Source organism: Macrotis lagotis, chromosome X, assembly GCF_037893015.1.
Source record: "Macrotis lagotis isolate mMagLag1 chromosome X, bilby.v1.9.chrom.fasta, whole genome shotgun sequence".
Lineage (NCBI taxonomy): Eukaryota > Metazoa > Chordata > Mammalia > Peramelemorphia > Peramelidae > Macrotis > Macrotis lagotis.
Genome location: NC_133666.1, coordinates 84981397 through 84994561, shown reverse-complemented (window position 1 = coordinate 84994561; position 13165 = coordinate 84981397). Strand labels below are relative to the sequence as shown.

At 37.4% G+C, this 13165-nt stretch overlaps 1 pseudogene; it reads left to right on the top strand.

The window, feature by feature from the left end:
• Window positions 1–317: 317 nt before the first annotated feature.
• Window positions 318–2529, top strand: LOC141497743 (heat shock cognate 71 kDa protein pseudogene; annotated as a pseudogene).
• Window positions 2530–13165: the final 10636 nt, after the last annotated feature.

Genomic DNA, 13165 nt, shown 5'->3' with positions numbered 1-13165 from the left:
TTAAATTTTCTTAACAAGAGTCTGAAGATCACCTGGCAGGAAAGCATACCAGATGCTGAGGTCCTTTCTAAAGATATCTGCCAAGCATTGAAGTGCTTTTACAAAGAGCACAACTCTGATGGGCTGGTCTCTTTGTTCAAATGCCAAACAAATGCTTGGGGAAAAGACTATTTGATTTGAGACCTCACACAGGGAAAAAGTTCCCCGTAGAGTCAGAGTCAAACAAAGTAACATAACGTCACTCTCAAACATCTCTCTTAGGAACTTTAGAATTGGTCTATTCAGCGCAGCAGCAGCCCTTTTCCTCCTCTGGTGCGGTCAGCGACGACCTCCGACTCTCCAGTAACCATGTCGAAGGGACCCGTAGTTGGCATTGATCTCGGCACCACTTACTCCTGTGTGGGAGTTTTCCAACATGGGAAAGTGGAGATCATTGCCAATGACCAAGGAAACAGGACCACCCCAAACTACGTTGCCTTCACTGACACAGAACGTTTAATTGGTGATGCCGCAAAGAATCAAGTTGCAATGAACCCCACCAACATGGTGTTTGATGCCAAACGTCTGATTGGTCGAAGATTCGATGATGCAGTTGTGCAGTCAGACATGAAGCATTGGCCTTTCACAGTGGTGAATGATGCAGGCAGACCTAAGGTCCAAGTGGAGTATAAAGGGGAGACCAAAAGTTTCTACCCAGAAGAAGTATCTTCAATGGTCTTTACTAAGATGAAAGAAATTGCTGAAGCTTACCTTGGGAAGACTGTCATGAATGCTGTGGTCACAGTACCTGCCTATTTCAACGATTCCCTACATCAGGCCACCAAAGATGCTGGAACCATCGCTGGTCTCAATGTGCTCTGTATCATCAATGAGCCAACTGCTGCTGCTATTGCTTATGGCTTGGACAAAAAAGTTGGTGCCGAGAGAAATGTGTTGATCTTTGACCTTGGAGGTGGTACTTTTGATGTCTCCATTCTTACCATTGAAGATGGCATCTTTGAGGTCAAGTCCACAGCTGGGAACACCCACTTGGGTGGAGAGGATTTTGACAACCGCATGGTCAACCATTTCATTGCCGAGTTCAAGCGAAAGCACAAGAAAGACATCAGTGAGAACAAGAGGGCTGTTCGCCATCTCCGCACCGCTTGTGAACGTGCAAAACGTACCCTCTCTTCCAGTACCCAGGCCAGTATTGAGATTGACTCCCTCTATGAAGGTATCGACTTCTACACATCAATCACCCGAGCCCATTTTGAGGAGCTGAATGCTGATCTTTTCCGTGGCACCCTGGACCCTGTGGAAAAGGCATTAAGAGATGCTCAGCTAGATAAATAACAGGTTCATGACATAGTCCTGGTGGGTGGTTCCACTCGCATTCCCAAAATCCAGAAGCTTCTGCAAGACTTCTTCAATGGCAAGGAACTCAATAAGAATATCAATCCTAATGAGGCTGTTGCTTATGGTACAGCTGGCCAGGCTGCCATTCTGTCAGGAGATAAGTCTGAGAATGTGCAGGACTTGTTGCTTTTGGATGTCACTCCTCTTTCCCTTGGAATTGAAACTGCTGGTGGTGTGATGACAGTTCTGATCAAATGTAATACCACCATTCCCACCAAGCAGACAAAGACCTTCACCACCTATTTGGACAACCAGCCTGGTGTGCTTATTCAGGTTTATGAAGGTGAAAGAGCCATGACAAAGGATAACAACCTGCTTGGCAAGTTTGAGCTCACAGGAATTCCTCCAGCACCCAGGGGTGTTCCTCAAATTGAAGTGACATTCGACATTGATGCAAATGGCATTCTCAATGTTTCTGCTGTGGATAAGAGCACAGGCAAGGAGAACAAGATCACCATCATCAATGACAAAGGTCGACTGAGCAAAGAAGTCATTGAGCATATGGTTCAGGAAGCTGAGAAATACAAGGCTGAGGATGAGAAGCAGAGAGAGAAGGTGTCCTCCAAAAATTCCCTTGAATCTTATGCTTTCAACATGAAGGCTACTGTAGAGGATGAAAAAATGCAAGGGAAAATTGGTGATGACGACAAACAGAAGATTCTTGACAAATGCAATGAAATAATCAACTGGCTAGATAAGAACCAGACGGCTGAGAAGGAAGAATTTGAGCATCAGCAAAAAGAATTGGAGAAGGTCTGCAACCCCATTGTTACTAAGCTGTACCAGAGTGCAGGGGGAATGCCAGGAGGCATGCCAGGAGGAATGCCTGGTGGGTTCCCAGGGGATGGAGCAGCCCCATCCGGAGGTGCTTCTTCTGGACCCACCATTGAAGAAGTTGATTAAACAAAGCAGAAGAAAGAGCATTCCACACAACTTTCCAAAAATTGAAGGACTCAAATTTTAGCTAAGGCAGTAGCCAGTTTAAAAGTAACATTTAAGCTACTGTATAAATCTGGGCATTCTGAATACTTGAATGTGTGCAGAGGGAGAAGTGAACAACATTGCACTTTATCAGTACTGTTAAAAAAGTGGAAATGCAATTCTTTGTCCTGGAAAATAAAGTATTTAAAATTGGCACCTATAAAAAAAAAAGAACTTCAGAATTGATTATGCCATATGGGAGACATTGGCACAGGAAGACCCAGAATGATTTTCCCTTATTAGAGAGGGTACTGTCTTCTATAAAAAGGACAGAAATGAAATAGCTCAAAGGAAGCCTGTGATAGATAGGTTTAGAATACTCAGGGAAATGGTTCACATGGACTATTTGTGTCCTACCTGTGGTAAACCATTCTGAACACATATTGGTCTGATCAGCCAAAATCAGACCTAGTGCAACTTGTCTCTATGATAGTGATGTCATTTTAGTCTTCTTCAATAAATGAAGGATAAGAAACAGCCATCAGCAACCATGCTTACTTTCACAACTAATTTGTATAAATGACTTTTTTATATTTTTCTACAGCATTTTATTTGGAAGAAAACTTAGATCTACTCCAATCTATTTCAAGAAACCTAATTACTAATGACTATCTTAGACATGTAGTTGATATTTCTATGAATAAAAAGAAATTAATTTATCTTTATTGAGGATTTTATGATTATTCTTTGATATTAATAATATTTTTATCCTGCATCTAGTATTTAAAATTTTCTTTTAAGTTCTGTTTTTTTTTTTTTTTTTGAAACAGCATCTTGAAAGGATGGCAATTCTTTGAGTATCTATTTTTTTTTGGTCAGTTTTATGCTTAACTTCTTTGTATTTGATATTTTCAGTCACAAGCTCACTTTTTTTAGGTTTTTGCAAGGTAAATGGGGTTAAGTGGTTTGCCCAAGGCCACACAGCTAGGTAATTATTAAGTGTTTGAGACCGGATTTGAACCCAGGTACTCCTGACTCCAGGGCCGGTGCTCTATCCACTGTGCCACCTAGCTGCCGCACAAGCTCACCTCTTTTACTCTTCAATATATACTTTTTTATTATCTACAGTCTTTTAAAGTAGTTACCACTAGAATTTGAGTCATTCTAAATGTAACTCCACCATATTTGAAATTTTTTTCATGTTGCTCCTTATATGTTCTCCAAAATGGGGGTTTTGAATGTTGATTATGATGCTCTGGAAAATTTTCCTCCTGAGATCTTTTTATCAGGTGGTGATCAGTGAATTTTTTCCGTTTCTACTTTTGCCTCTTGTTCTAACATTTGGAGATACAAGAATAGCAGGAAACCAGTGTGTATTTTCAAGAAATACATTTCCTAATAATGGTAGAAAACACATTGAAGTTCATTTTGCTTTGGAAAGTTACAGGAATTATGCATTGAGTGAGAGATAAGTTGATTAGTACATCCTTCCTAGAAGTGATGGAAGTATAGATTTGATTATACTTTCAGAAATAGACAAGATATGGAGGGGCAAAGAACACAGAAGAAAATGGTTAAACATGCCTAGTCAGAGATCCAATGAGATAATTTTTATAAATCCTTAGATTGATACCTGCTACTTAGCAGACATTTGAGAAATACTTATTCCCCGTTTGATCATGGTCTCTGGTACAAATGGCAAAGTAGCTGTGGAAATTGGTGGGGAGATTTTCAAAGAAACCCTGGCTCTGACAACCATGTTTGCAAATATAGTTAAGCAGACTCAGTGTCTCAGTTCATTTACCTAAAAGATAAGAATAAAAATAAGAAAATGGCATTTTTAAGGAAAAAGCTGTTCAATCGTTCATCTAAACACAAATAATAATGAGACAGCATAACATTTCAGAAGAGACTACCAATGCCTGACTTCATACCCTGTGGTCACATCTTTTTTTTTTTTTTTTTTTTTGTCTAGGTCTCTTTATTTCAGCCAGGTTAATTATACTCACCATTTATAGTGTGGTGACTTATGGGCCCAATCTTACTATTGATCAATAAAGGAATTTTGACATAAACTCCATATTTTGACTTGGTCTGAAATCTTTTGATCAGGTAAGGGCTTTCTAACCTTAAGAGTGCCGAGTGACCTGACCCTCCTGGGGACCTTAATACTTTGAGAAACAAGGTGTGAAATTAGTCACCTTGATGTGCTGTAATCTAGAATTCTTAAAGGAGAGAATATGCTTCTTCAGGAGCAGAGATGACAGGCAAATGTTGCAAAGCCAGAGTGAGCACCCATTTGGATAGGATGTTTAGATAGTGTCTGCTGGAGATTTGGGAGCCTGAACATTGACATTCTGCAGCCTCATGCTAGTGATCTGTGTCTCTTAGTCCTCTGTGGTAGGAGCCAGGAGTTCTAAGGGCTTGAGAGGGGAGAGGTAACAGAAAGAATGCTATGAATGGCATCAGAGATGGTTTTCTGCAGTATTCTAGCCTCAGTGGGTAATAATTGAGATTAATGGAAGTTGATTATGGAGGAGTGATGCCTGCATGAGTGTTGTAATACTCAGCTAGCAATTGAGGCCAATAGTGCATAAATTTGGAGCCTTTTGGCTGAATTTTGATTTAGATGTATGTTCTATTAGACAGCTCTTTATTTTATTGAGTGTACTGATTCAGGAATTTCTCAGGCTGACCCTTCATTCCAGACTGGATACAGATGTAGGAATGACTTGGTGACAGAAAAAGAGTTGAAGGGAGTAAATGGGACAAAATTAGGCAAGGTGACTTGTTATTAGGTATTATTGCCAATCACCTCAATCCATGCACAGAGATAGCTAGCTGCAGAGGTTGTTTTAGCAGGTTTATTCTTACCAAAAGTTATCTAGTCCAGAGCATCAGCTTCCACAAAGTCAAGTTGAATGCAAATATGTAAGAACCACAGAATGAGAATTTTACTGACAGCAGAAAGCAATCCATATCAAAAGTAATTACAGCCCCAGGTCAGTTATTCAGAACAGGAGCTGTGGTGTTTTTTTTTTATCATGACTGCGCAGTTGCTACAACCATGTTGTGTTCTCTTCTTAGTCTTATGACACAATATAATTTTTCCAATTATATGTAAAAATAGTTTTTGATATTCATATTTTAATATTTTATGAAGGTTTTGTTTTCCAGTTACATACATGTGGTTTTTACCCATCATTTTTTGCAAGGTTTTGAATTTTGCATTTTTTTCACTCTCCTTCCCTTCCCTCTTCCCCCATAGAAGGCACTCTGATTTAGCCTTTACATTTGCTTCCATGACATGCATAGATCTAAACTGAATGTATTGAGAGTAGAAACAGACCCAAAAGGAAGAAAGAAAACATTACAGATAGCAAACTTGTGTAATACATACTACAATTTTTAAAAAATTGAAGATAATAACCTTTGGTCTTAATTTAAATCCGACACATGGTATTTTCCATTACAGATCCCCCAAAATTGTCCCTGACTATTGCATTGATGGAGTGAAGAGGTCCATCATGGGTGATCATCACCCCATGTTGTTGGTAAGGTGTATAATGTTCTTCTGTTTATATTCATCTAACTCAACATCAGTTCATTAAGTCTTTCCAGGCTTTTCTGAAATCCAGTCCCTCAGGATTTCTTGTAGAACAGTAGTGTTCCATCACATACATATATCACAAATTGTTCAGTCATTCCCCAGTTGATGGACAACTCCTCAATTCCAAGTTCTTTGCTACTACAAATAGAGCTGCTATGAATAATTTTGTACAGATGGACTTTTTAATCCTTTTTCGTGATCTTTTCAGGATATAGACACAGTAGTGGTATTTCTGGATCAAAGGGTATGCACATTTTTATTGCTCTTTGGGTATAATTCCAAATTACTTTCCAAAAAGGTTGGATCAATTCACAACTCCATCAACAATGCATTCGTGTCTCAGATTTTCCACATCCCCTCTAACCCTCATCGTTATCCTTTCTGGTTATACTGGTCAGTCTGAGAGGTGTGAGGTGGTAGCTCAGAAATGCTTTGATTTGCATTTCTCTAATCAATAATGATTTACAGCAATTTTTCTTTTGATTTTGATAACTTTGATTTCCTAGTTTGAGAATTGCCTTTGCATATTCTTTGACCATTTCTCAATTGGGGAATGACTATATATATATATATATATATATATATATATATATATTATATATATACATATATGTATGTATATATATATACATATATATATATACATAAAATGTATCTTCTGTCTGAAGCACTAGATGCAAAACTTATTTCCCAGTTTATTACATTCCTTTAGATAATGGTTGCAGTGGTTTTGTTTGTGCACAAACTTTTTAATCTAATATAATAAAAAATATCCTGTTTGCTTTTTCTAATGTTCTCTATCTTTTCTTTCATCATAAACTTTTTCCCTTTCCATAGTTCTGACAGAAAAAACTACTCCTTGGTCTCCTAATTTGCTTATAATATTGTATTTTATGTCTAACTCCTGCCACCCTTTTGATCTTATCTTGATTTGGTCAATTCCTAGTTTCTGCCATATTATCTTCCAGTTTTCCCAGTAGTTTTTTTTTTTTTTTTATCAAAGAGAAAATTCTTTTCCTGGAAGCTGGACTTTTTGGGTTTAACAAACAGTAGATTACTATAATCATTTCCTGCTATGTCTTTTGCATATAATCTATTCCACTGATCTGCCACTGCTATTTCTTGGTTAGTATCAGACAGTTTTGATAACTGCTGCTTTACAATATAATTTTAGATTCCATATGACTAAGCTGCCATTTTTTTGCATTTTTCTTTATATCCCTTGATATTCTTGACATTTTATTCCTCCATATAGACTTAGTTGCTATTTTTTCTAGCTCACTAATAATTGTTTTTTTCTAGATTGATTGTTAAGGTACTAAATAAGTAGTTTAATTTAGGTATGCTTTTTTATTATATTAGCACGACATATCCATGAACAATTGATATTTACCCAGCTATTCAGATATGATTTTATTTGTGTGAAATGTGTTTTGTGGTTGTTTTCAGAGAGTTTCTGAATGTGCTTTGGCAGGTAGACTCCCAAGTTATTTTAAATGGAATTTATTTTTCTATTTCTTGATGCTGTATCTTGCTAGTAATATACAGAAACACTGAGGATTTATGTGGGTTTATTTCATATGCTGTGATTTTGCTGAAGTTGCTAATTGCCCCCAGTATATTTTTGAATGACATTTTAGCATTCACTAGGTATACCGTCATATCATCTGCAAAGTATGAAAGTTTTGTTTCTTCATTCCCAATTATAATTCCTTCAATTTCTTTTTTCTCTTATAGCTAAAGCTAACATTATTAATGCAACAATGAATAATGATGTAAATAAAGGGGATCCATGTTTCACCCTTGATCATATTGGAATTGCTTCCAGCTTATTCCCATTACATATAATATTTGTTGGTAGTTTCAGATATATACTGTTTATCAATTTAAGGAATAATCCATTTATTCATATTCTCTCTAGTGTTTTTGGTAGGAATGGATGCTATTTTTTTTCTCAAAGGATTTTTCAACATCTGTTGAGATAATCATATAATTTCTGTTAGGTTTGTTATTGATATAGTCAATCATACTGATAGCTTTCCTAATATTGAACCAACTCTGCATTCCTGGAATAAAACCTACTTGGCTGTAGTATATTATACTAGTGAAAACTTGCTGTAATTGTTTTGCTAATATTTTATATAATATTTTCACCTCTATATTCATTAGGGAGATAGGAGTTAATCCACGAGGTTATTTGCTTTCATTTTATGTGAGAGTTTATCCCATTCACAATAAAGTGATAACTATTAACTCTTTATTACTGTCCATGCTATCTTCCCTTTGTATTTTTCTCCATTTTCATCTTATCTCTCTTTTCCAGTGTTTTGCTTCTGAATATCACCTCATTAATTGTGTTTACCCCTTCTATCCAACCTCTCCCTTTTCTTTCCCCTTTCCCTTTACCTCTTCATTCCCTTCCTTCTATCAGTCCCTCTTTTCTTACTCCCCCCTTTCCCCTCTTAATCCTTGAAAGGTAAGATACTTTTCCAAAGTCAACTGAATGTATTTGAATTAATTCTTCTTTGAGGCAAAATTGATGATAGTAACATTCAGGTGTTCTCACCTCCTCCCTTCTCCCTCCCCATAGCAATAGCTCCTTTACTCCTCTTCATGTGATGTAATTTACCTCAGTCAATATCTCCCTTTCTCCCATATCTTTACTGTCCCTCTTTTTAATGAGATATTATTTTCAAATCATCCCATCAAAGACATAGACATGTCATAGATGTCTATTCCATTTGGATAAGTATATTCCCTCTAATAAAGTCACAATTCTCAATAATAGTTCTGAGAATCTTCCTCCCAGGTGGGGATGTAACTAATTTAATCTTATTGGATAAGATTTTTCCTTTTTCCCCTGTTTACTTTTTCGTGTGTATCTCTCGAGTTTACTGTTTGTAGACCAAATTTTCTGCTTTGCTCTGGTCTTTTCATCAGGAAAGTCTCCTATTTTGTTAAATGTCTAACTTTTCCTCTGAAAGAGAAAACTCAGTTTTGGTGAATAGTGAATTCTTGGCTGTAATCCAAGCTCCTTTTGTCTCCAGAATATCATAGTTCAGGCCCTTTGATCCCTTAATGTTGATGCAATTAAGTTTCTGTGTAATCCTGATTTTGGCTCCTTGGTATTTGAATTGTTTCTGGGTGCTTGCAGGATTTTCTCTTTGATTTGATAGTTCTGGAGTTTGACCACAATAATTTTTGGTGTTTCCATTTTGATATCCCTTTCAGGAGGGAATGGAAGTATTCTCTCAATGACTATTTTGTCCTCTGGTTCCAGAATATCAGGGCAGCTCTCCTTCACAACATCCTGAAGTATGGAGTGCAGGCTTTTTTTTTTCTTAAAAGTTTTCAAAAAGTCCTGTAATTCTTAAATTGTAAATCCTGAATCTATTTTCTAGGTCAGTTGTTTTGTTAGTGAGGTATTTTCCATTTTCTTCTATTTCTTTCTATTTTTTGATTTTGTTTAACTGATTCTTGGTGTCTCGTGAAGTCATTGGATTCCACAGATTACAATCAGTTTTAGAGAAGAGTTTTCTTCCTTTACCTTTTTGCACCTGCTTTTCCAATTTATCACTTATATTTTTGAAGGAGTTTTTATATATTTTTTTATTTGCCCAATTGTGTTTTAAAAAAATTTATTTTCTTGTTGTAAGATGTTAATTTTCTCTTGCATTTCTTTTCCCAATTTTTCCATTGTTGTTTTTAAACTCCTTTCTGATCACTTCTAAAACTTCTTTCTGGTTTGGAGACCAATCCATATTCTTCTCTGAGGCTCCACCCCTAGCTGAACCAGTATATTTGAATTGAAGGTAAAATTCAATGAATCCCGCTTTGCACTGGCCTTTCTTCATTTTGGGTCCTTTCCCTAGGGTCTTGTTTTGGGGGAGAGACCAGTTCACAGACCTTCCATGTTGAGATTACAAGAGGGCTTGCTCACTGGGTATAGGAACTCCAGGGGATAACTCAGTGCACTGGCCAGTAGGGAATGCCAGAAACTTTCTCTGTATTGTCTGTGTTGTTGGTTTCTGTAAGCACCCTCCCTAAACCGGTCCTCACACAATGTGGGCTGGGTCCTCGGGTTAGAAAGTTAAATTTAATCCTCAATCAGTTGAGGGAGATCTGTAGTCCACACTCAGGCCTTGGGGCAACTTGCAAGCATCTTGGGGCTGTTTCGGGTCCTTCTGGAGAAAGTCAGGCCCTCTCCCATGAACAAGGGTTTCAGCTGGAAACATGAGAATGTCTCTTCCGAAAACACAGTGGTTAGCAGTCTGGATTTTTTCGACCAGCAGAGCTGGTTATATCTAAGTCTGAGCAGAGAGCTGGAGCTCTCCTCCACTCAACATAGACACAGAAAATTCTTCTGCTATGATTCTCAGATCAGTCACCCAGTCTCACCCCACTTCTCCTGTGCTGGGTCTCTGCTCATTGTCTCCAACAGGTCCATGCTGCCCTGTGACAGATCTTGTAGGTAGATGTTTCTCTTGGTTCTTCTATGGGTTCTGTGGATCCAAAATCTTTTAAGAGGCTCAGTTCATGTTAAAACAGTACCTGCCTTCCCTCCACCATCTTGGCCAGAAGTCCCTTAATATTCATTTTTTGTAATATTTTGATTTGCAATTTTTCTCCCTCCTTCCTTCCCTTTCACCTCCCCAAGACTACAAACAATTGGATACTGGTAATACCCGTTCTCTTTTTGGTGATTGTTCTTCCCTTGCTAAGAGGACCAAAATGACATCACTATTTCAAAATCTGACAATTTGTCCAAATGTAGCTGATCAGAACAATCAGAAGTCACAGTGCTCTTCTGTAGACCGGGCACAAATATTCCATGTGAACACCTGGGGTGAGTTCTCTAAATTTGAGCAACTCATGTTTCCTATGAGCTACGTCAATTCTACTTTGCTCATAGAGAACACCTTTATGAAAAGGGTAGGTCATGCTGGACAATCCTGTGTCATTTTCTACTCTGTTGCACAAATAATCCCAAAGTTATTAAGACAGACATTGGGAGTATCCTTGTATTGCTTTTTTCAACCCATCTGTGAATACTTACCCAGTGTAAACTCTACATAAAAGAGTCTTTGTGCCAAGAGTACATTTGCATTTGAACAATGTGACCAATCCATTACAGTTGTGCTCTCTGCACTGGTGTTTGAATACTTGACAATTTTATCTCCATATTAGTTGTGTTCTGACTGAAAGGAGAATCAGAACAAAAGTGGCAAACCACAAGGATGATAAAAAGCATTTTAAATGAAATAATAATACTTTCATCTTCCCTAAGAGGAGATATGTTATTCTCTAAATGTGGATGGCATTTTTCATCACAAGTCATTTGGAACTGTCATCACTGCTGAGAAGAGTTAAGCCTATAGTAGGTAATCATGGAACAATGTGACTATTAGCAAGAAAAAACTTTCTACTTCTGCAGTTTACTTTCCACAGCAGCAGTTCATATAAGTCTTCCCAAATTTTTCTGAACTCTACCTGCTCATCATTTTTAAAAGAACAATAGCATTGAATGATATGTCTATACTATTCAGCCATCCCCCAATTCACAGGCATACCCTCAATTTCCTATTCTTATCTGCCCCTAAAAACAAGTATGAAAAATGTACATATAGGACCTTTTCCCCTTTTTATAGTCTCTTTGTGATATGAACCTAATTGTAGCATTCCTGGATTCAAGGGGTTGCATAATTCCAAATTGCTTTCTAGAATGATTGGATCAGGACACAACTCCAATCACAATGGAGTAGTCTTCCACTTTTCCCACATTCTCTCCAACATTGATCATTTTCCATTTTCCATTTCTGTCATGATAGTCAATATGATGTGTGTGAGGTGGTAACTCAGAGGTATATTAATATTAATTGATATTACTCTAATTTATAAAGATTTATAGCAGTTATTGCTGGAACTAATGATAACTTTAATTTCTTCACATGAAAGTTGCCAGTATATATCCATTGAGTATTTATGGACAAAAGAATAATTTGTATTCTCAGAAATTGGACTCAGTACTCTGTTTAGTGTTATCTTCTTATCATAGTAGGTATATGAATAAGGTTCCAGAGTTTCATTTACATGGTAGTGCTATTCTTATCATGGTACCCCCAATAATTCTGAGCCAAAAATTATCCTTTCATAGAAGTGGTCAACTTTGGTTGGTAAAAGTCAGTGTCTGCTGGAAGGAAATCATGGTTAAGGGAAGATGCAATAGTAAATGTGCCTATGGTGTTGGTCATAGTTTCCCATTTCTTGTCTTATTGTCTTATTGTCTTATTATTATTGTGTGAATATGTGTGATATGTGGCTGTATGAATCCAGGAATGCTACAATTAGGTTCATATCACAAAGAGACCATAAAAAGGGCTGTATGGGAGAGGGAGTGATGCAAATAGGGAACTTTGTCTCTCCAGATGGATGACTTGAACTCCAGAGGCCACACACAAACGTCATAAGCCATTGGGAAAGCAAACAATAATCAGAGCTATTCTCAGAATCTGTGCAGGATCTTTGGTTTATTTGAGAGATATCAAGGGACTATAGATAGAGTCCAGAGGTTTAGGTTAAAAATCCCTAGGTTCAAATTCTTCCTGAGAACCTCAGTAACTTTGTACAAGCCATTAAAATAATTCTGGCCTCAGTTCCCTCTCTGTATGTTGAAGGGGTAGGATTTGGTGGCCTCTGATGTCCCTTTTAGATCTAGTCCTGGGATACTTGGATAAGAATTCTACCAGTTTAATTTGGAGTCAAGAATAACAAGGGTCAAATCCTGCTTCTGACAAATCCTATGTGACTTTGTCCAAGTTAATTGACCTCTCAGTGTTCCAAGTATAAAAACCCAAGACTATGAGTTGTAAAACAAGGGGGAACTGCTTTTTCTTACGGGAGCTCCCTTACATTCATGAAATTATTAGTCCAGAGAAAACAAGACAAAATTAAATATGATCTTATAGACATGCATATGGATAATTACTTTTGGCTTGTTTTGGTACCTTATACCAGTGAACCTAGCTGGCCAAAGTCAAGAGAAGAAGCCCTCCAACTGGTGTAGGGAACATCATACCTGGCTCATCAAGGTCTAGCTAGTATTGGGTGCCACTTGAATTCAGATGTGTCAACCCATGATTATTAGTTAACTGGTACTTGAGTCTTCCTCTAGTAAGACCATAAAATGTATTACCAAGAAAGAGGCAAACACAGATTAAAGGAACCTTACTCAAAAAT